This window comes from Fukomys damarensis, unplaced genomic scaffold (genome assembly GCF_012274545.1).
Source record: "Fukomys damarensis isolate Sample0158 unplaced genomic scaffold, DMR_v1.0_HiC HiC_scaffold_5, whole genome shotgun sequence".
NCBI classification, from domain to species: domain Eukaryota; kingdom Metazoa; phylum Chordata; class Mammalia; order Rodentia; family Bathyergidae; genus Fukomys; species Fukomys damarensis.
The window spans coordinates 40,762,382-40,785,970 of NW_022900917.1; the positions used below are offsets into that span (position 1 = coordinate 40,762,382).

The window sequence follows — 23,589 nt, forward strand, 5'->3', positions numbered from 1 at the left end:
TGTGTGTGTGTGTGTGTGTGTGTGTGTGTGTGTGTGTGTGTGTGTGTGTGTACTTCATGGTAAATAACTTTAGGCCATTGGTTATCTGGAGATGATTATTTCATAACAGAGATTTTCTCCAGAATATGCAGTAATGACATAGGATTATAAGATTTTGCATTTGTGAAAGTCATTATGTGAATATAAAACTGATCACTTACTACTATCACCATTTCAGAAAATAAATGGACAATTAACACCACAAAACATAAGCTCATAAAGCTAACATTAAAGGTGGATCCTTAAACTTTAATAAGATTTTAGCTTTGTAGAAGAAACATTTTTTTCCTCATTAAGGCCATAAAAACTTTTTTTTTTTTTTTTTTTAAGATAGGTTCTCACTATGTGGTTCAGGCTGGCCTTGAACATACCTTTTTAGCCCAGTCTGACCTTGACCTTGTGGTAATTCTCCTGCTTCAGCCTCTTGAATTCTATGATTATAGAAGTTCACCCTGGTGCCTGACTAAAAACTTGGTTCTTTAGCTACACTTCAAACTCACATTTTGGGGACCACCTGTATGGCTTTTATTACATTTGTCTGAGAAGCTTTTGACAAATGAAAATCCACATTTTATAGCCATAGTATGTAAATCATGGAGAAAATTAACAAGTAATAGTGCCTGTGAAATAACCCAATTTAGTATGTTGTTGGATTCCCTTTCAATTCAGAAGTTTATTTTTATTAGATATTAAAAAACAGATTTACAAATTATACATAAAACTACCCAAATCAAGATTTAAATTAATATCATGTGATATTGTTTGGCTATAATACAGTTGCTAAGTTATCTATAATATACTGAGCTCAAGTTCTGTTGAATTCAGTATGTACTACATTTAGCTGTATAAATGTATTTCAACTCTTCTCCAAAATTTTTCTTTACTTGACCTTATAAGAAACTGTCCCTCAGAACTTGATATCAAAGAAATTAAAATACCAATCTCTACCACAATTGTAAGCACAAATACAAGTACCAAAATTAAAATGGCAGTATGTTACCAGCTATATATGTATGTTAGTAATTTTAGATTTGCATTAGAATGGAAATGAGAAATCACAAAGTTGTATATAAGCATTTTATGAACATTTATGTGCCTTATTTTCCCTGGGACCCTTAGTTTGAGGAAAACGAGAACCACAATAGGTTATTTTCCTAGCTATTTCCCACCTTAGATTTCTGAATTGTTTTATTTTCTTCTTCTTCCTCCCTCCCACTTCCCACCAGGGTCTCACCAAACTGGCCTGGAACTCTCTCTATAGCCCAGAATGGCCTTGAACTCAAGATCCTTTTGCCTTAGCCTCCTGAGGGCTGGGGTTATAGGTTTAAACCACTACACCTGGCTCTGTTTTCTTTTTTTAATAACATTCCTAATGTGGGCCAGGGATTTAGCTCAGTGGTTCTGGCATCTGCCTAACATTCCTAATGTCAGATGAGTTTTTCATTTTTGTCATAGTGTCTTACATATTTTTTACTTCTGTCTTCCATTCAGCAGTATGCTGTTACTTCTTTTTTGGTTATGTAGGCATAGGTCAGTAATTGAATAATCTTGTTACTGAATTATATGGGGATAATTCATGTCAAATTGGTGCTTGCAACTTGTTTTTGTAAAGGCTGACTATTAGAAAACATCTTGTTGATACCACATTGTGTGTGGGGGGGGTAAGGAGATAGGAGATGAGGAATGCAGAGCTGAAACCATGATGAAGCAGCTGGGAAATACAGAGTCCTGGAAGTCAGAAAGATCTGAATTCAACTGGTAGCACTTCTTGCTTTAACTTGAGCAAATCATTTAACTTCTCTGTTAAATGTTCGAGTTCTCTGCATGTTCAAGTTGTTGCAGAGTTACCTGGCTTCTATTTATTTACAAAAAGTAGCTGCTTCCTTTTTACAACTGAGTAGTATGTATACATCACATTTTATTTATTCATTGAACCAGTTCACCCCAAATCTTAGCTATTTTGTACAGTGTAGCAGAGACCATAGGAATGTAGATACCTCTTTGATAACTCTGACATTATTTCCTTGTATGTCCAGGATTTGTGGCAATATAGATGAGACAGAAGAAGATTATGTTATGGAAATAATTTAGGCATAGAAAGACAAAGACTGTATTTGTTACTTACACATGGAAGCTAAAAACTTTATTTAATAGAATTAGAGAATAGAATAGTAGTTACCAGAAGCTGGGAAGAGTGGAAGATGGCTAGCATATTTAAGGGTACATTAGGATAGAAAGGATAAATTCTAACGTTCTATAGCACAGTAAGATAATTATGGTTCACAACAATTATAATTATTTCAAAATACTAGTAGAAAAGATTTTTATTATTTGCAACAAAAAGGTGAGGGATATGTTGTTTACCTGGTCTGATCATTGTACACTGTATGTGTGTGTTGAAATAATCACACTATACCCCCATAAGTATGTACAATTATTATGTGTCAATTAAAAGTTTAAAAAATATATTAAGGAAAAGAGTAGCTCTTTTTTTATGACTCTGAATGCTTAGCAAGTTGGGTGAACCTCCTCCATATCTTTCCAATGTTATTTATGTTTTGTATTGCTAGACATTTTGTCTTTTGATTCTAGATTCATAGCTCAGTTCCCTCTCAGATTTCTAAGTTCCTGGGCTCTTAGAGACTCCACTAATCATAATGACTGGGAGAAGCACTGTTGTCAGTATGTAGAGTGCAGCTTGAGCACACCTAGTCTATCTGAGGGTCGCTGTGATACCCCAAGTGGAAAGTTTCACACCTGAGTTCGTGGGATGGATCAAAACACAAAATGCACTAAAAATAATTTATAAAATGACCTTCAGGCTCTGTGAATAAACATAAATGAATTTTGTGTTTAAACTTTGGTCCCGTCTCCAAGATATCTCTTTAGATATATGCATATATTTCAAAATGAGAAAAAAAATCCAAAACACTTCTGGACCCATGCATTTCTGAATGGAGGAAATGAACCTGTATTTTCTTTGAGCCTCAGTTTCCTATCTGTGAAACTGAATGGTTGATACAGACAATTTCTAAGTTCTTTTCAAATCTTTTTTTTTTTTCAGAATTGCTCTATTGTTAGATGGTCCAGTTATCCCCATTAGTCTTGATGATGTTGTTAGAACATAAGCACTTAGTAAAATGAAAAATAGCATTTTAATTTTTTAACAAGATGGAAAACTCTACATAGGCCCACATTGTGAAACAAATTTCTAATAAAGGCTGTTTTTTGATAAATTTCTGCTGAGTAACACTCAGACTGGTGGGGTGGCTCTGTGAAATTATAACAAGAGGTGATAAAAATTTGACTAAGTGCTACTCCAAGCATAAGTCCTCATTTGTTCAGCATAATTAATTGCAAAAGCTTTTTTCTTAGTAGCTTTGGTGATAGTTTTAAAAATATAATCTTTCTAGAACTCTAAAATATCAGTGTATGTAATTCCATCAAACATAATCATAATTTTAGTCAAATAACTTCTATGTAATAAAAATTATAGCCATAAACCTATTGTACACACATGTGAGCTATTTTGAACTTTTTATAAAAATAGCTATTTCATGCTTGGTGAATTTGTGCTTTGTTGCAAGAGATCAGAGTAGTAAGAATATAGGGCCTATAACAAGTATCTTAAAAGAAATGCCCACATCACTAGTCACCAGGGAAATGCAAATCAAAACCACAATGAGATATCATCTCACCCTAGTTACAGTGGCTGTAATCAACAAGAAAAACACAACATGCTTGATAGTGAAGATACAGACAAAGGGGGACTTGTACATTCTTGGTAGGAATGTAAATCTTGTCATTTGTGGTAACATAGATGGAACTGGAGGGCATTCTGTCAAGTGAAATGAGGCAAGCATAAAAGAACAACTACTACATGTTCCCACTCCTATGTGGAAGCCAAAATAAGTGATTTCATAAAAGAGAAAATAGTGGTAACTAGAGATTAGGAAGAATAGGACAGGTGTACCAAAATAGAGTTAAGAGTAATTAATTCTCATGTTCTGCAGCATAGTAAGATAACTATAGCTCATAACTTTATATATATAATCTACAGAAGAGGAGTTTTAAGGTTCCCAAGAAAAGAAAAGGAAAATATAAAGCCTGGTGACAGGTGGACAAGGATTTGACAGCCAGGTCTACTCAAAGTTCTTTGACATCAGATTGTGTTATCTGTTCTTCTAGTTTTAAATACTATGTAACATTTCCCTTTTTAAAGGAGAATCTTCCGTTCCTTCCTTGCTATATATTTTATGTGGATCTTTGGGCTAAGCACCCAGTTAAAGCTCCAAAAACTATGTGGGTTTAAGGTTCCCTAGTCCAGCAGCAGGTGATCATCAAATTCAGAAATGGTTAAAACCTTACCCTGACCCTCAAGGAGCTCAGTCAGGAGGGAAGGTAAATTTTAGAAAAGATAATGATAAGTGACCATTTGCACATTCTGTGTCCAAATTCTTATTTCCTTTTCACTTGTTAGCACTTTAACCTTCTTCAACCTTATTTAAATTTATATCTTTCCCTTCTGAAACTGTTCTTATAAAGGGATTAGTAATTTCTAGTTGCCAAAAAGGTAGAGATGTTAATTCTCAGGGAAACTAAATATGTTGACTACACTCCCCTTTAATCTATCTCTTCTTGGGTTTTATAATACTTTACTGGTCTTTCACCTTTTAGCTGATTTCTATCTGTGTCTTTTACCAGTGTCTTTTCAGTGTTGGAGTTCTCAGGTTCTCTGCTAGGCTTCTAGTTCTCCTTTGTATATTTTGCCTAAGAGATCTCTATGGATTTGAGCAATATTTTCAGGTTAGACTTCAAATTTAGTATTTTTAGTTCTCTTCCAGATTTGAGGGTAGTACATTGAACTTAAATGAATGAAATTAATTTTTTCCCTAGGTCTATCTGTAAGCAAGAATACCATACTTTGGTTAGTTAACTGTTTTACTTCAGTTGCTTTATTATATTGGCTTTCACCATGGAAAGCAAGATTGCTATGAATGGTCCTGAAGACCTTTGTGAATATGATGGATATATTATTTTCCACTATATCATACATATCAATTGTGGGTGTGTGCTTAACTAGCTTAAGAAATGTAAGCTGATGATTATGTATGCTTTTAATTAATGGCCTTTTTTTTTTTTTTTTTTTTTTTTTTACATTTAGAGTAGATGAAAAGTTATTGCTACTTGTTTAACCTAGGACTAATTGTATTTTCTGAAGCATTTAATTCAAATTAAGATAAAATTTTATAGTTAACTTTAATTTCAAGTATTATTTGTAGTAAACTGAAGATTTTTCTGGGCAGAATGAATAGTTGGAAGAGGTAATTAGGTTAATTAGTGTTTATCTATAAGTTATTTTTAGGATGTTTGGGTAGATAATGCTTACCCTCTTATAAAAGAGCTGGAAAATGAAAATTTTGGTTTGTCAACCATTTTCAGTAAATAAGGGTCATTGTCTACAGAACTTACAGTCATTTAAACAAAAAAAATGTAAACGTCTTCAGTATATAAAAATTAACAGGTTACGTTTTTCTTCTGTGATCTGCCTGTCTAATTTTAGTATTGTTAACTTAATGATTGGAGTGAATTTATCTTGCATATCTAGTGCACATTCTTTGTATTTTTAATTATTTACAAATGGTATTTTTTATTGTTTGAAGTGCTAGGTATTAAACCCAGGTCCTTACACCTGGTAGGAAACTGCTCTACCAACTTGGCTACATCCCTAGCTTTATGTATGTTACTGCTTTTTGCAGTGCAACTTTGTATTTTACTATTACTTCATTAAAATTCATTTAGTTTTGGTTTTTTGAGACAAGGTGTCACTATGTAGTTCAGGCTGTCCTTGAACTCACTGTGCAGCCCTCAAACTCTAGGTGATTCTCTTTTCCCAGCCTCCTAAGTGCTGTTCTGGGATTACAGACATATGCCACCATGCCTGATTTACCTTACTAAAATTTATATGGAGGCCATATTTCAGGATGTATTTCCATTGTATGTATAATTGTGTAATCTGTATATAAAATAATATGCTGTTAAATGATCTGAGATGGTCCTCATAGTTAAATTTTAAAAGTATGATTTCAGATTATATGATTTGAAAAATACTGAGTTAAAGATTTATTTATATATTTAATTGGTAGTTTTTTGTGTTTTTTAACAAAAAAAAGGGAATTAGTAATTACAAATTATAGGTGTAGGCTATGGGTATATATTCATATATGCTTGTCTGAAGCTATTTAAAAGTGTCAAGTAATTTGAGGAATCCTTCATTCGTTTTTCCTCCATACCGCATGCATTTTCTGTATTTTTGCTAGCTTGTCTCTCTGTATGGCTTGATTGGGGTGGTGGTGCTGGCTAAATAACAAGGTAGCCAATCATAGGTCCTGGGTGGGAATATGAATTAGAGTATTTGAAGAGCTCCTTTTTGGTTGTCCACTGTTAGGATTTAGACCCAAAATGTCCCCCCAAAGCCTCCTGTGTTCAGAAATAGGACTTTTGGAAGGTGTTGGATCATAGGGCACTGTCTTCGTCATACCTATTAGGAAGTGACACCTGGTTGGGAGAAGTGGGTCAGTCATTGGGGGTGTCACGTGGAAGGGTGTATCTTGTATCCATCTCTTCCTTCTCTTTGTCTGCTTCTAGCTGCCATGGATTAAGCCACTTTCTTTTTTCATGCCCTTCCACCATGTTATTTCTGTGTTGGAGCCAGCCTAAGTCAAAATAACCTTTAAGGTGTATATTCAGGTATTTTGTCCTAGCAATAGGAAAACTCCTTAATACATATACCAAAAATAGAGTTGGTTGTTTCAGGTTGAAGAACACACTTAAAATTCCTGTTAGGAATGGCTTCGTTTGCTAGCAACTTTGATTCAGAAAATTGTGTGGCTACCTGTGGGCTTAGGAAAAAATAATTAATTCCATGGTTCATTTAGTGTTGCAGCACATAGAGAATGCACTTTTTTTTGTTTTTGGTACCAGGGATCGAACTTGGGGACCTTGTGGTTGCAAGGCAAGCAGCTGTACCACTGAGCTAAATCCCTGGCCTCTAGGGAATGTGCTTTTGCTATTTGTATTAGAGCTATATGCAAAATTTCAAGAAGGTAATTTTCAAGTTGGTCATATTTCTGCCATGTTTTTCAGATCAAATTGCCCAAAATGATAGCATTATCAAACAGTGACCTTGCAAACAAAACTGTTCATTGGATGATAGCCCCTATGACCTCTGGAATCAGACTCTCTTGGTGTGAATCTTTTGCCATTGTGTTGTGTGACTTTAGATGAGAAAGTTCCCTTCCCAGGTGTGTCTGTTTCAGTAATGTGGAGCTGCAGCAGTGCCATCTCAGGGTTGCTGTGAAAGTTGAACTAGGAACACATATGAAGCCCCTATGCTCAGTGCTCTCACAGGGTAAGCATTCAATTGGTGATAGCTGTCCATGATGATGCTATATTGTTAAGAAACCAAAAAGGGAAGCGTAATCTTTTTTTTTAATTCTTGTACTCATAAAGCAAATTTTTTTTTTAGTCAGTATTACAGATGTCACTTTATTTTATTCCCAACTTACTTTGCTTCCCCTGGATCTATTAAAAATCATTCACTTAAGGGCTGGGGATTTAGCTCAGTGGTGCCACTGCCTGCTTCACAAGCACAAGGTCCTGAGTTCAATTCTTGGTACCCCCGCAAAAAAAATAAATCATGTATTTTAAAATAAATAAAGTGAAATGAAATATTGAGCATATTGTCTCTGACAGCCCAATCAACCTATATAATTCTAATGCTGCCAGCAGCCTTTTCATGTATGATATGGGCTCAGTCCTTACCTTTTTTGCCCCAGAGTACATAAGTATACTCACCCTACTACTTCTTTTTTGTTGTTGTTACCAGGGACTGAACTCAGGACCTTGCATTTGCAAGGCAGGCACGGTGCCACTGAGCTAAATGCCCAGCCCAAAGTAACTCAAGATGATATTGGAGTTTGTCTTTGTTTGTTTGTTTGGTTTTTTTTGGTGGTACTGGGAATTGAACTCGGATCCTTGTGCTTGTGAGGCAGGCGGCAGAACCACTGAGCTAAATCCCCAGCCCTTTTTTTTTTTTTTTTTTTTTTTTTTTTTTTTTTTTTTCTTTTTTTTTTTTTTAATCCTTTTACTTCTTTGTGGCTCTTGTTCATGCCAGTTTGCTGCTAGAGCCACCTTTACCCTTAGTTTTAGGTACCTCTTTCACAAAATAACTTGAGCCATTACACAGGAGGAAGAGCAGGGACTCAGAGGTGCATTTTAAAAATTACAGTACAATTTACATACCATAAAAAGCACTTATTTATGTGTACTAAAACACAGTTTTCATTTTATTCAATTGTACATATTTTGTGTCTCTTCATCTTTCTTTAGAACAGTCTAATTTTGGAACACGTTTTCTTGTACTTATTTTCAATCAAGTCCCCTTTTCCACTCCCTGACCCATGAAATCATTGGTCTGCTTTCTGTCTCTCTAATTTTACATTTTCTAGAAATTTTAAATAAATTTAAGTACTGTGTTTTCTTTACATCTGGCTTCTTTCATTCAACATAGTTTTGAGGTTTTATGTATTCCATTTCATATGTTATTGATTTGTTCCTTTTTATTATTGTATGGTGTTTAGTTTTCTGAATGTGCTGCATTTTTAAAATTCAATTTTCTAACTAATAAGCATCTGTATTGTTTCTGGTTTAAGACTATTAGAGACAGTAACTGCTATGAACATTCATGTACAATGAATGTTTGTTATGGACACCTCTTTTCTAAGAGAAATGGAGAATTGCTTCTCAGCTTTTTGGCTAAGATCGACTGTATTTAAGAAAAGTGGAAATACTCCAGGAGTAAATTTGTTGGGTTGTATGATAAGAAACTTCCAACCTATTTTCTAGAAAGGCTTGTCCATTGTATTTTCCCGCTAGTAATGGATATGAGGATAGTTTCTCCCTGTCCCAGTTAACAATTGTGGAGGATATCTCAGTGTGTTTTTAAATTTCTGTTTCACTAATGAGTGGTGATGGCAAGTATTTCTTCATGTATTTTTTTCTACTGTATGTCTCCTGTGCTGAGTGTGTTAACAAGATTTTTGTTACATAACAAAATACCTAAGATAACTTAAAAGGCAGAATGTTGTTTTAGTGTTTTTATTTAGTTTAGTTCTTCTTTTTTTCCTTCTTTCTTTCCTCCCTGTGTTCTTCACCAGTTTCCCATTGTCTGGGTAATCTTCCTTTGTTCTTTAGTCTTGCTTCTAAATCTTTCTGTTCTTGTATTTCTCTAATTTTTTTCTCTTTTTAAATTTTTTTCCCTGAAAGTAAAATAGCTCCATTGAGTGGATATTTACTTTACATAATTTTCTGATTTGTTTTAGATTTTTGTTATATAACTATATAAATCTTGTACCTATAGTTAAAGGTGACAAATTAACAATTATCACATTTTGTCATTTTCTAAGCTGTTCTTCCAATTTTAGTATATGTGCTGCTGAAGCAAGCATAGCTAAGCTGTTCTTGATGGCTTTTATTTTTACTAATTGTTCTACTTTAGCCAAGATGGATTGTTGTTATCAGTTTTTCCAGATTATCCCAATACAGAGATTGGCTGGGGGTCGTAAACAAGATTTGTAGTCCTGAATCAAAGAACTGGGTGCTAGGCCAAGCAGGCAGCAACCTCTCATCCCTAATAAATTGAAGAGATAGGATTTTGAAACAGACTCAAAGCCAAAAGACACTTCTGAGAAGTGGTTATTTCCTAAAGAGGTCTTGATAGTAGTAATAAAGCTATTTAACACAAGCAATTTGCAAGCATAAATACAGAAACATTTTTAAAAATAGAAAATGAGAAAACACAGAAACAAAATGCACCGCCTGACAGGCAGCTTTCCTAAGGCAAATCCAGGAGGCATTGAGGTGGAAAAAATGAAATGCCACCCAGCTGAGCTTTTCTGAAATGTTTGCAGCAGAAAAACCAAAGTGGATGAGTGAGTATGTAGAAAAAAACAAATCAGAAATAATTACTCAGATAACTAAAGAGATAATGACCAGTATGAAGAACATGATTAATTCAGTGACTCTAGAGTAAATACAGAATAAACACTGAGTAAGTAGCTTAGGAAAGTGATGGAAACCATAAGTGTCCAACATAGGACTAGAACTGGATTCCATAAAACAGATTCAAGCAGTCAAGGGATTAAAAATTCTGTACATGCAGAAGAATCAACCAATGTGAAGATAGAATATCAGATCTAGACGACAGGTTTGCAGTTAGTGATCATCAAATGAAAGACTTCTGTCTTAAAAATAGCAAGAGACTGTGGTAAATCAATCTAACAGCTGCTAGACAATGCAAATATAAATAACATAAGATTAATTTGAATCATTGAAAAATCAGAAGGTAGCACAGGGACATTAAGTTGAAAAAAAAAAACTGCTCACAGAAGTAATAGCAGAAAGCTTCCCAACCATGGAAAAATAATTTGAGATATAGATAACTAAGATATAATAGAACTCCAGTTAGCTGTGATCAGAAAGAAACTATACTAAGGAATATAATAGTTTCCAGAAAATCAACATAGGAACAGAATATTAAAAGCTGTTAAAGAAGTAAATCACCTACAAAGGAAACCCATCGATTGAATAGCAGCATACTTATTAACACACATGCTTAAGTCAAAATGAACTTGAGGTGAAGTAGTTTAAGCCCTAAAAATGGCTTTCAACCCAGATTGATGTACCCCACAAAATTATCATTCAAAATTGGTAAGAGAAACGAGATATTTCTGTGATAAAGAACACCTGAAGAAATTCATGACCAACAACTCTTGACTCCCAATAGATTGAATCCACCAGGCAAGGTAGGCAATTAAACAGGGGTAAATAAATGGAACTAACAATGAGAAAATAGTATCACAGGACAAATCAATACATAACAGTTAAAACCATCCATGTGAATGGTGTCAATTCACCAATCAGAAGAAATAGATTAGCAGGAAGGATCAAGAAATGAGATTCAACTTCATGCTGCATACAAGAATCATACTTATCTCAAAAAACTTCACAGACTGAAAGTCAAAATATGGATAATATTATTCCTTGTAACACGAACCTGGAAAAATGCAGGGGTAGCTATTTTATTCACATACAAAGTGGATTTCAAGCCAAGACTAATCAGAAGAGACAAAAAAGGCCACTACATACTTAGCAAGGAAACAATACAAGACAGAGATATTTATGTACACCAAATTTGTGTGCTCAGCTATCCAATGGACATGAAAAATCAGATAAGCACTAATAAATTGTAAGGAGGTACCTTAATACCCCACTGTCACAAACAGATCAACTAGACAAAAAGTCAACAAAGAAATAGAGTGGAAGCAAACCTCTGAACAAATGGATTTAGTATATATCTACAGAGTATCCCCTCAACAACACAATACAAATTATCAGCTGCACATGGGTTGTTCTCCAAAACAGACCATATACTACCTCATAGAACATGCTTAAATAAATGCAAAGGAATGCAAATTATCTCATGTATATTATCAGACCATAGTGCAGTGAAATTGGAAATCAGTGGCAAAAGAAACTACAAAAGCTGCATAACCACATATAAATTAACACCCTCTCCTGGACAACCAATGGGTCATGGAAGAAACTAGACAGTTTCTACAATTATACAATACTGCCAGGACAACATATCAGAACTTAGGGAACACAGTGCAAGCAGTCCTATGAGGGAAATTCATAGTGGTGAATTCCCACATCAGAAAAAAAGTGAGGTCAAATAAACAACCTAATGTTTTGAACCTCAAGCTTCTACAAAAAGAAGAGCAAATTAAATCCAAAGCCATGTACAAGGGAGGATATTATAAGGATCAAAACAATTTAATGCAATTGAGACTAAGAAAACAATTCAAATAACCAATGAATCTGAGTTCATTCTTTGAAAGATTAAATAAAATAATCCCTTTGCCAACCTTATTTTTTTTAAAAAAAGGAAAGACTCAAATTCATGCAATTAGGAATGAAAGGAGTGAAGTCACAATGAACCCTACAGAAATCAAGAAAATTGTCAATACATACTTCAAGGACCTGCACTCTAATAATGGAAAACACAGTAGAATGTACAGAGTCCTGGATACCTATGAATTCCCAAAGCTGAATCAAGAACATACAGAAATTTGCTGGTCGTGGCGGCGCACGCCTGTAATCCCAGCACTTGGGAGGCTGAGGCAGGAGGATCACTGTGAGTTTGAGATCACCCTGGGCTACATAGTGAGTTCCAGGTCAGTCTCAACTACATAGTGAGACCCTGTCTCAAAAAAAAAAGAGAGAGAGAGAGAGAGAGATAGAAATTCTAAATAACCTTACCTCAGTCAGCAAAATTGAGGAAGTAATTAAAAAATTCCCAAGAAAGGAGAGCCCAGTACTCCTCATATTCTTCAGTGTAAAGGAAGCAGTATTCCCAAATTCATTCCTGGAAGCAAATTAATACCTTAATACCAAAACCACAGAAGAATCCAACAAAAAAAGAACTAGAGGCCAATCTCCTTAATGAACATAGATACAAAACTCTTTAATAAGATAGTGGCAAACAGACTAAATCATCAATATTATACAGCACGACCAGTTAGGATCCATCCCAGGGAAACGAATGGTTCAGCTTCTATAAATCAATAAATGTAATATACCATACTAATAGAACCAAGGACAAAAACCATTTCATTTCAATAGATGCAAAAAAAGAAATTGACAAAGTCTAAAACCTATGATAAGCTTACAGAAAATTTAAATAGATGGGCTCTCTATTAATCTAATAAAAGCCAGCAGTGACAAACCAACAGCCCAAGATCATATTGAATGATCAAAAATGGAAAGCTTTCACTCTAAAATCAGGAACAAAATAAGGATAATATCCACTGTCACCTCTCCTTTATAGTTCTGAAAGCATTAACCAAATCAGTTAGACAAGGGAAAGAAATAAAAAGAATAAGGATAGGCAAGAAGAAATTAAATTATCATTATTTGCTGATGATATAATATTCTACATAGAAGATCCTAAGAACTTCACCCGAAGACTAGATTTAGTAACCAAATTCAGTAGCATAGATACAAAGACAATGCTCAAAAATCAATAGCATTTCTGTACATAACAAAGTCACTGAGAGAGAAATTAGAGAATCTACACTTTTCACAATAGCATCGAAGAAAAGAAATATGTGGGAATCAACTGAGAAAGGAAATAAAAAACCTTTAATGTAAAACTACAGTACTCTGAAAAAGGAGATTGAGGAAGATATCGGAAAATGGGAAGATGACTCTTATTTTTGTAATATGCACAACCAATACAGTAAAAATAGCCATACTTTGAAAACTGTTATATAGATTTAATACAATTCTGATCAAAATACCAGTAACATAGCTCATAGAACTAGAGAAAACAACCCTAAAATTCATTTCAAATCAGAAGAGACTTAGAATGCCAAAAGTTACTCTGGGTAACAAAGGCAAGGCACAAGGAAGCACAACCCCTCACTTGAAATTTCACCACAAGTCTAGAGTGATAAAAACAGCCTGATACTGGCAGGACAGATAAACAGATGAGGGGGGGCAAAGGAAGAGAGAGAGAGATGTGCTGAGGATAGGAGATGCAGAAATAATTCTAACCACGCTCAGCCACCTTATCTTTGAGAAAGGGGCCAACCAAACACCTTCACTGGAAGAAAGTCTCTTTAATAAACGGTGCTGGGAAAACTGGTTTTCCACTTGCTGAAGATTAAACTTAGCCCCATAGTTCTCACCTAAACTAAACTAAAATTGAAATGGATCAGAGATCCAAATATTAAAACAGAAACAATCCACTGAACAGGTAAAACTTTTGAAGACATAGGTATAGGCAAAGACTTTATGACCCAAATCCCAATTATACAGAAGTGTTATGAAGAATCAACAACTGTGATCACGTCATATTAAAAAGCTCTTTAGGGCTGGGGGTTTAAGTCATTGGCACAGCGCCTGCCTGTCAAGTGCGAGGTCTTGAGTTTGATCCCGGGTACAAAAAAAAACAAAAATGAAAACAAACTTTTTTTGTTGCTTTTGTTTTACCTCTGTTCTGATTACAACGACTTTTTTAAAAAAAATATTGTACATTTTAGGTGTACAGAATAGTGACATCCATCCTTGGAAATTTGTATCTTTATATTATCTTGGTTCTTATTTTTTCCCCATTGCCTGCCTTCCCCTCAACTCCTCCACCCCTCCATATTAACAAAGATTTTGTTTCCATTTTTTTCTTATGTCAATTAATTCCATTCCCTTCTTTCTTTTCCCCAACCCTTCCCGTTTCCCCTTTGGATCTTTTCTTCCTATTTCACATTATCTGTTATGCCTTTTGATCCTTATTTATACTTTCAGTTTATCACACCAGAGAAATTTTTCAGTATTTACACATCTATTGTTTATTTCACTTGAGTATCACCTCAATGTTCATCCATTTAGCTGCAAATGTCTCTAATTTCTCCCTCTTTATGGCTGAGTAGTACTCCCTTTTATTTTTTTAAAAAACCACTATCCAATCTCCAGTTAATGGGCAATTGGACTGTTTGCAAGTTTTAGCTATTACAACTGTGCTATGAACATGGGTGCACATATATCACTGTGGTGTGATTCTTTTAATTCTTGTGGGAATATACCCAGTAGGGTAATATCTGGGTCAAATGGGACCTCTCATCTAGTTCTTTGAGGTATCTCCACACTGATTTCCTGAAATGAACAGACATTTCTCAGGCAAAGAAGTAGCAAAAGAAACCACCAACATAGTGAACAGACAACTAACAAAAAGGGGGAAAAATTAACAACTATTTCTTGGACAAAAGACATTTCTTTATATATAGAGAATATATAAAGAACTCAAAAAATTCACACATCCCCCTAAATTTAAAGACCCAATCCAAAAATGGGCATCTGTAATGACTATTCACCACTCAGATGAAGAAACACAAACAGCAAATAAACATGAGAAAATATTTATCATCTCTAGTCATTTGAGAAGTGGAAATTAAATCAACACTGAGGAAGCTGGGGATGTAGCTCAGTGGCACCTTGCATTCTTGGAAAGCGCAAGGTCCTGAGTTCAATTCCTGCATTGGGGAGGTGGGGGTGGAACTAGCCAAAACAATGCAAATTCCATCTTACTCCAGAAAGAACAGCTGTCAGCAAGAAATCAACCAATAACAAAAGCTGAGGAGGCTTGGGGGAAAAGGAACCCTTCTCTGTTGCAGGAGGAAGTGTAAACTGGTACAACTACTATGGAAATCATTATGTACATTCCTTAAAAAAACTAAAGTTAGTCATTCCATTTGACCCAGGTATTCCCTTTGGTATCTTACCTAAAGAGTTAAAAGCATCACAACACAATGTTGTGTGCTCACCCATATTTATAGAGCCACAATTTATAATAGCTAAATCTTAGAAACCACCCAGATGCCAATGCATGGATGAATGGATAAGGAAAAGGTGGTTTTTATATGCAATGAAGTACTATTTTACCAAAAGGAAGGATAAGCTTGAGACATTTTTAGTTAAATGATTACACCTTGTTACCATACTTTAAGTGAGATTAATCATACATATGTGCGTAAATATTGTACTGTTTCTCTTGTGTGAGAAACCCAAAGGGTACAGGAGCAAAATGGAAGATGGATACTGGGAAGTAAGGAAGACAATGTTCTATTGGCAAGAGGAACAGGGGCAGGTGGGGTGCGTATAATAAAGAGAACAGAAGAAGAAATGGGAACAAAGCCTCTGTAAATGAGGAGGGGAAGAAGGGTTGAAAGGAGGGCAGGGAAAAGGGTAAAAAAGAATCCAGTTATATCACATATAGGTACAGATTCCTTATGTTGAAATACCAAAAATGTACCAATAACATTAATTTTTAATAAAAATTTAACAGCCAGGGTTTTAGCTCAGTCGTGCTGCTACCTGCCTCAAAAGTACAAGGACCCGAGTTTGATCTGTGGTACCAGAATAAAATAAAATAAAATTTACCTTTCAGTTTGAGGTTTTATTTCATGGCCTCTTGACTCTGACTTTGCTTGTTTGTTTATATGTTTGACTGTGGGGGAGGTAGAATATCTGGGTCAAGGAAGTGAGTAGGACACAGCTTTGCACCTCATTGCAGCATGAAACAGAAGGGACAGGGTCCCAGAACCTCTTTTAGGAGTACAGTGCTTAGTGACCCAACTTCCTCCTCTGAAGGTCCATCTGCAAATGTTCCACCATCTCCTAATAGTTCCACAGGCTGGTGACCACCCCTTTAAAACCAGGGACCTTTTGGGGATGTTTCAGAACCAAACCATAACAGTAAATTACAAAAATTGTTTTATTTTTAAAAATTAGGTTGAGTGAAGGATTAATTACATATTTTAGACACATCATTTATCAGATAATTATTCTCTTTAGTTTAAATGTATGTCTTTTGATAGGTGGTAATAGTGTAAATATTTTCTTCCTATCTGTAGCTTGTGCTTTTATTTTTAAGTGAAGAGCAGAAATAATAAATTTCAACAAATTTGAAGTCATCGATTTTTTTCTTTTATGGTCTATAGTTATCTAAAATATTTTTGCCATGTCCAAGGGCACGATTATGTTTTTCAAATGCTTTCTTCAGTGAGTTTCACAGTTTTATTTATGTTTTGGTGGTATTGGGTGTTGAATCAACCCAGGGTCCTGTGCCTGCTAGGCAAGTGCTGTACCATCGAGCAGCCCCCCTCCCCTCGCACCAGGGATTGGACTCAACCTTGCGCTTGTGAGGCAGTCGGTGGCACCGCTTAGCCAAATCTCTGGCCTCGGGTTAATCTTTACATTGGTGCAATGTAAAGATTGAGGTTTGCTTTCCCTCTTTTGTATGTATAGCTTGTCTTCTGTGCCATCCCCTAGAAAGATTCCTTCCCTCATTGATTCACCCTGACACCTGTTTAGTACAAACTGACAGTTGTGTGGCTGTGTTTTGTCCTATTGTTCACCCTGTGCCAATACTTCATTCCTTTGCTCACTGTTAAATGACAGTAAGTTTCAAAGTAGGTAATGTAAGTCTGTCACTGATACAGTTTTAAAGTAGCCTAGCTGAGAAATTCCCTGGCAGTCTCCACATCTGCACTTCCCTGAAGAGTTCAAGGGTAAACAAAGCTGACTTATACCATGGGAAAAAAATCAGATCTACTTCTATTTTTCTGTAATTTGTTTAACTATCTGAGCCAACAGTGTGTAAGATCATAATTATAATGTCTGGTATATACCAGGTGCTTTATACTATCTCATTTAATATTTCCGAAAAGCTACATATAGAAGGGCATTATTATTTTTATCACATAGTTGAGTCCACATACCTACCCTGATACTAATAATAATAATAGTAGCAGTAGCAGTGATCTTTATATAGCACAGTATTTAAAATATAGTCTGTCTGAGGATGCTGAACCGTAGGTTCTTTCAGCTGTTATTGCGTGCTTCTAACACTGACCTCTTGCTTTGCTGAAAGGAGCATTTCTTTTCGCCCATAAGTGGAAATGGTAGTAGTGTTAGTTAGAGAGATGATTTGCTATATATCCCTTCTCGTCCTTGAAAGGTGCCTAACTTTGCTTCTGTCCCTGCCAAACCTGGGGCAGTCTTCTCTCCTTCTGAAACCCACCCTAGAGGAGTGTTATGTAAACTGTCAGGGCTGATAGGGGAGTAATAGGATGCTTATTAGAGCTTCTATTACTTGTGCTGTTGATTTAAATGGCTGCTATTTCAAGTAACAAAGCAGTTTATAATTCTGTGTTTATATTTTATTCCTCTCGTTTAAGACTTACCCTAGGGATATACATTGGATATTTGGAAATATCTTTGTCTTTGGTGCATCATTCTTTAACATAAGCATGACACTTTGCTTCATGTTATATTTGCATATTAATAAAGGTTACTGAATAATACAGCAAGCAGTAATACTTCAATATTATCATTCCTGCTAATATTACAACGTTTAGCTCATGATTGTTGCTTGTGTGATGTTCTTTGATAAATTAGTTATTGGTATGAAATTATAATTGGTTTATATTAGGACCAGAATAATGAATATATTTACTCAGTAGTGCTAAAAAGAATTGATTTTTCCTCTTACATAATAGTTTATTTCACCCTGACTGCCATTTGAGCAGAATCCAGTCTTTGCATACCAATTTCCTTTTGTTTTTCATGAAATATATCTAATACCCTGTCTCTGTTTTATTATGTATGATTTCAAGACTGGTTTGGTCCTGGTAAAAATTAAGATTTAGTGTAATCTATTTTTCTTCTCTTTTCACCACTTAGATTTTAAAATTAGATGTTTCCAGTGTCCTGGAAATAGTAAATTGCATATTAAATCAATATTAACTTTTACTTTTAGGTTCTGCTTACTATTCTAAAGAGTTCTTAAAAGAATTAGCAGAATTTTAAGTTTGATAGTGAGTCTAAATATTAAATTATTACTGAGTTTCTTTGAAGGAAAAGAAATTCCCATGGATCATTTGTAAAAACATTACTGAAGCTAAATTATTATGTTTTCAGTACCACTACTAGTAGTTAACCAGAGTTATTCTTATACCTGAGAATACTCAAATGATATAAAATATCATAAGCATGTATTTCTTTTCTTCATATTTTTCAGTGAGCATCTTGGAAACAAACTTCTAGTGTAATAACAAGGATCAGAGAAAGAGTTACAGTTAAGCTCTTTGTTCTGGGGTATAGACCCAGAGGAAACTGACCTTTAGTGGTCTTCAATATTGAAAATGTTCATTTCTTCCTTTTCATAGGCATCTTTTCTCTTCAAAATTATTATAATAGGCATACACCAATATTATTACTCCTAAAGTAATTTCAAGTTTTTCAGTTCATATAGTAAACTGTAAATCATGACAAGATTGTTATGTGAATTTTGTTTGTTTGTTTATGTATTTATTCAGAAAACATTACTGCCTGTTACTTTGTATTAGGTCCTGTGGGAGCCCTACCACTACAGCTTGGAAATGAGTTCTGTGTCTAAGGCCTATGCTTTTACTCAGGTTTCATTCCGGCAGGGAAAGGTAATATGAATAGATAAGCAGCTGCATTATAATCTTGGGAACTCAAAATGTGTAGATACCTCATAATTCATAGTAAAATGTTGCTGCATAGTTTTTGCACTATCATACAAATACAAGTAATAAAGCAAATTACCTCTCGATTTACACTGCAATTTGACAGAGAGCCTGTTAATGAATTTTTTATGTTGATGGCAATTAACTAGTATTTGTGTGTTGGTGTAAAATTCACACTTAAAGAATTCAACAGGATTCTGCAGATTTTACTCATGTTTGTTTGTTTGTTTATATTGCAGATTTCTCTTGAATTTGGCTACAAATTTATAGATCTTCTGTCCTGTGTACAGGCACAGGTGAGTTTGAAGTTGAATTTTTTGCATTGGTATATTGATTTTTTTAAAAGAAAAATTAAGTATTTTTAAAGTATCCTTTTTGTACTATAGGTGAAAGAAATAAAATAAAATATTGTATATTTGCCTACATTTTTGTTTTATGAAAGTTCTTTTTGAGTATGTTAGAAATAACATTTAAAGGTAAAATAATTATATCTGTTTATTGGTATTTATTGTATATATTTGGGAAGAGTTTTAAGTATTTCATTGGGTAAGTTAATTATAATTTGTTAAATTTTAATTTCCTGCCATGCAAATGTTTGCATTTATTTTAATATGTAAAATATTTGAGTTGTAGTATTTTTATTTGTTGTCAAACTAGCATAATAAACAGGAAAAGTTAGTATAGATTTTGGCACGAAATTTCAGATTTATGGGGGAATAGGTTTCAAAATGTAATGAGTTAGCCTCTCTTATCCAACCAGTTTGAATAGCTTCTCAATCATTCCTTATAACACAGTCCAGATTTTTAAAATTGTAATATTTATTGACACTTTATATATCCTTATGTGTTTCTTCATTTATAGTTTCTCCTACTTGGGACCATTTCTGTCTTGTTCAGAATAGTATCTTTGATTCTTAGCCTAGTCCCTGGTTTATAGTGAAGGCTGAATGAATGTCTGTTGAAGTAATTATTAGATAATGAATACAATATACATATTTTACTGAGTTTTAAAAATCTGTATCTGTAAATTCTTGTACTTATTTCTAGATGTGAAATTAATTTATACCATGTACTTGATGCTCTTAAATGTTAGGAAAAACTATTGAATATTTTATGTATTCAAATATGCTTAATCAAAGGAAAACTTGCAATTCTGCACTTATTTTATCACTGCCTCAAGAAGGTTCTTAGGATCCAGTAAAGAAAAATGTGAAGGTATAGCAGCCTCCTTACAGGAGCATCTTAAAAGTATTGGATGTTTTGTGATAGCTATGCAGAAAGCAAAGTAGATCTGCGATCTGTTTCATTAACTATAATTTATATAACTTAGTTTTTTATTTCTAAGTTGGTGGCTTTTTGGGGGTCATTTCCCTGCCTTACGTATTTATTTTTGAGACATAATTTTATAAGCTGACTACCCTTTTCCTCTGTGCATAGCAGTTTTCTTTAAGTATTCTAGGATAGTAGTGACTGTGGGGACTGTGGGTTCTCTTCTATTTTGTTTTTTATTCTGTCCTACCTTCTTCGGTCATTCAGCTCTTCTGCTACCATGATTTTTCATTTATAAAAAGAACTAAATGTAACTTTGGGGGTGGTTTCAAGTAAAATTTCAGGAGCTATAAAACCATTTCTGATTTGTGTCTCTTACATGTGCAATTTGAAGAGATTCCAATGATGATAGTAATAAGAACAGCTATTATTTATTATTCTCTTATTGTGTGCCAGGCATTATGTAATTGCTTTTTGGTTATCTCCAGAATAGCAGATAAGGAAATTGAAGCTCTTAAAGGTTAAGTGACTTTTCTAGGGTCACATTAAGTAAGTGGCAGTTTGCTACTCCAAAGACCTTGATCTTAACCACTGAGCTCCATTTTCTTCCTAAATAGCCCAATGACAAGCATAATTGTGGAAATAAGTGTGAAAATCATATTCATATTTGAAGGCTTTAAAATTAATTTTAAAATCAAACATTACTATATTTCATTATCAGATTTTTTTTTTTTTTTTTAGCGGATCTTAATTTTCAACCCCTGGCCTTTATTTCAAACTGTGAAGCATGATGACATTTCAAATTGATGGCTACTTCAGTGGTATAAAATTCCATTCTGGGACTTTCATGTGAGATTTACTTTTAGTTTTAGGGGCAGGGGAATGAGGGGATAGTCATTTGCCTTCTTGTACTATTAGAAATTTTAGGTAGATCTGTGGTATATTGGATAAATCACTTGCCCTGCAAAGAACAGATTGTTTGAAATGTAGTTGGCTATAGATTTACTTAGAACCCTTATTTTTAAAAGTATGATAATTTATATCTGAAGATTTTTTTTAATTATTGAAGGAATGAGGGACTTTAACCTTGAGGTTTGACAGAATTTATTCAAATACACCTTAAGCTTCTTTTTTTTATTTCATTCATTTTTACAGCTGAGTAGAGCATGTTATTTAAAAATATTGTGCATTTTAAATGTCTAATATTATGGACAGAGTGTTCTTGAAGACAACTTTATTGAATACACCTTAAATTTTTCATTCAAAACATGGTGAATTATATTTCCTCAGACTTTCCAAAGAGGTTGTATCTATGAGTGTAAATGCAAATTCCAGATTCGAATGTATGGGAAAGGAAATTCTGCAGTTTGATTTAAGAAAGCAAAATGAATTTAACAGACTGAGCTGTATTTTTTTAATCTATAGTTAAGTCTGTATTTCCATTCCATTCTCACATTTTAAGTATTTTTTAAAGTTAGCCAATAAAAATTTCTTGGCATAGATCATCAAAACAGAAGGAAGAGTTAGGTAAATTTGCCTTGAAGTGTAATTTCTCCTTCACTGTGGAAAGCGAATTCACTGTGAATTTGCATAGAAGGATAGCATGAGGGTGAGCAGGTAAAAAATTATTCGTGCTTCAGTACGACCCTATTCTTCAATACTAACATAGATATTCTACTGTAGTGTAAAGCATAGTATATTTCATGAGGAACTAATACACTCTGTTATGTACTAAAAGCTCAATATTAAAATTACATTTAAAATTGTTAGGGCATAGAAGAAATTTTAATCTTAATGTATATGACATTGTTGAAAGCACATTTCAAATACTTGTTGAATTTTTGAATCCCCTCTTTGGTCATAGATGTAAGATGTCAGATACTTGATTTTAACTGAGAGATGTAAAGATTCTGGATGATAATAAGCAGTATTTTGTAAGCTATAGGTATAGGGCTTTGAACACTGTCTACCGAAAATTAGTATTAATCTAAACTAAAATTTGGAATTTTTAAATATATAAATTTTGATTTAGGCAAAATCTGCCCCTGTTTTAATTGTATCATTGCTTTTGTGATATTTCTTTCAAATGTCAGCATAATAGACTTTATAAGTTTTTTGATAGTTGATAAAAAGCCCTCTGTCATTTAACTGTTTAGCGTAGAGGTAGAACCCTAATTTCACAGGGTTAAACTCTTCTATACTTAATATATAGAATGGGCTGCTGAAGTTGGGACAAGATAGGCTCACTGTTAAATTGAAATTTCCTTTTTTTTTTGGTATGGGGGATCAAACTCGAGACCTTGAGCTTGCAAAGCAGATGGAACCACTGAACTAAATCCCCAGCCCTGAAATTTCCTTTTGATGGATATTATTGACACAAAGCCTTCATTTGGAAACTGACAGGTCTGTTTTGAAAGCATTTTTACCACTTTCTTCTTTTCTCTGAGCACATTAATATGAACAGATTGGCCTGGTTTTGCCGGTGAAATTCATCAACACTACACTCTTCCTTTCTTTCATTCTTATTTCCCTTAGGTCATCTCTTCATCAGCTATCCTTCCTCCTTCCAATCTCCCCTTTTTTTTTTTCAGAGATAACCATCGTTTGTTTTGTACCAGCCTAAGTGCTACAGGAAATGTAATGAAGGATCACCAAAAATTATTAGACAGGAAAAGCAGTATCAGTGCAAATTTAACACCATTATTTTCTTTTTGAAATGTTTATATATTGAGTTTTGGTTTTTCTCATTGTGTGTGATGAGGTGCTGGGGATTGAGTGCTAATCATGTATTCTACCCCAGTGCTCCCACTGGTCCTTATATTTTTAAACTATTCCTTATTTTTGGAATTATTTATTTGCTTCTGTTTATTGTTTTATTAATCTAGCAATATGAGAAGATAAGGCAATAGTAACAACAAAATGTTGTACGTCATTAGTCAAAGTGTTTATTGTATAGAATTAGCAGAGCTTTCGGAATTGCTCTTGGGAAGCCACAACCTTTCAAGGTGGGTTTGTGACATGTAATGAGCTTGAGCCAGAGTCCAGAGTCCTTTTTACTTCCATATGGACAGATAAGCAGAAAGGTAGTGACAGGAATAGTGCTTTGTTGAAA

General features: G+C 34.2%; 1 protein-coding gene across 3 annotated transcripts in view; it reads left to right on the forward strand.

The window, feature by feature from the left end:
- Ncoa2 (nuclear receptor coactivator 2) overlaps positions 1 to 23,589 on the forward strand; it is a 283,274-nt gene that overhangs the window by 82,102 nt on the left and 177,583 nt on the right. For 2 of the 3 annotated variants that reach the window (XM_010609003.3, XM_033760600.1), the window contains one exon: positions 19,448 to 19,504. The gene's annotated coding sequence lies outside the window, so the exon portion shown is untranslated. Of the gene's footprint in view, positions 1 to 19,447; positions 19,505 to 22,838; positions 22,881 to 23,589 lie in introns of those variants that run through there. The other variant, XM_010609005.2, reaches the window with a different exon arrangement.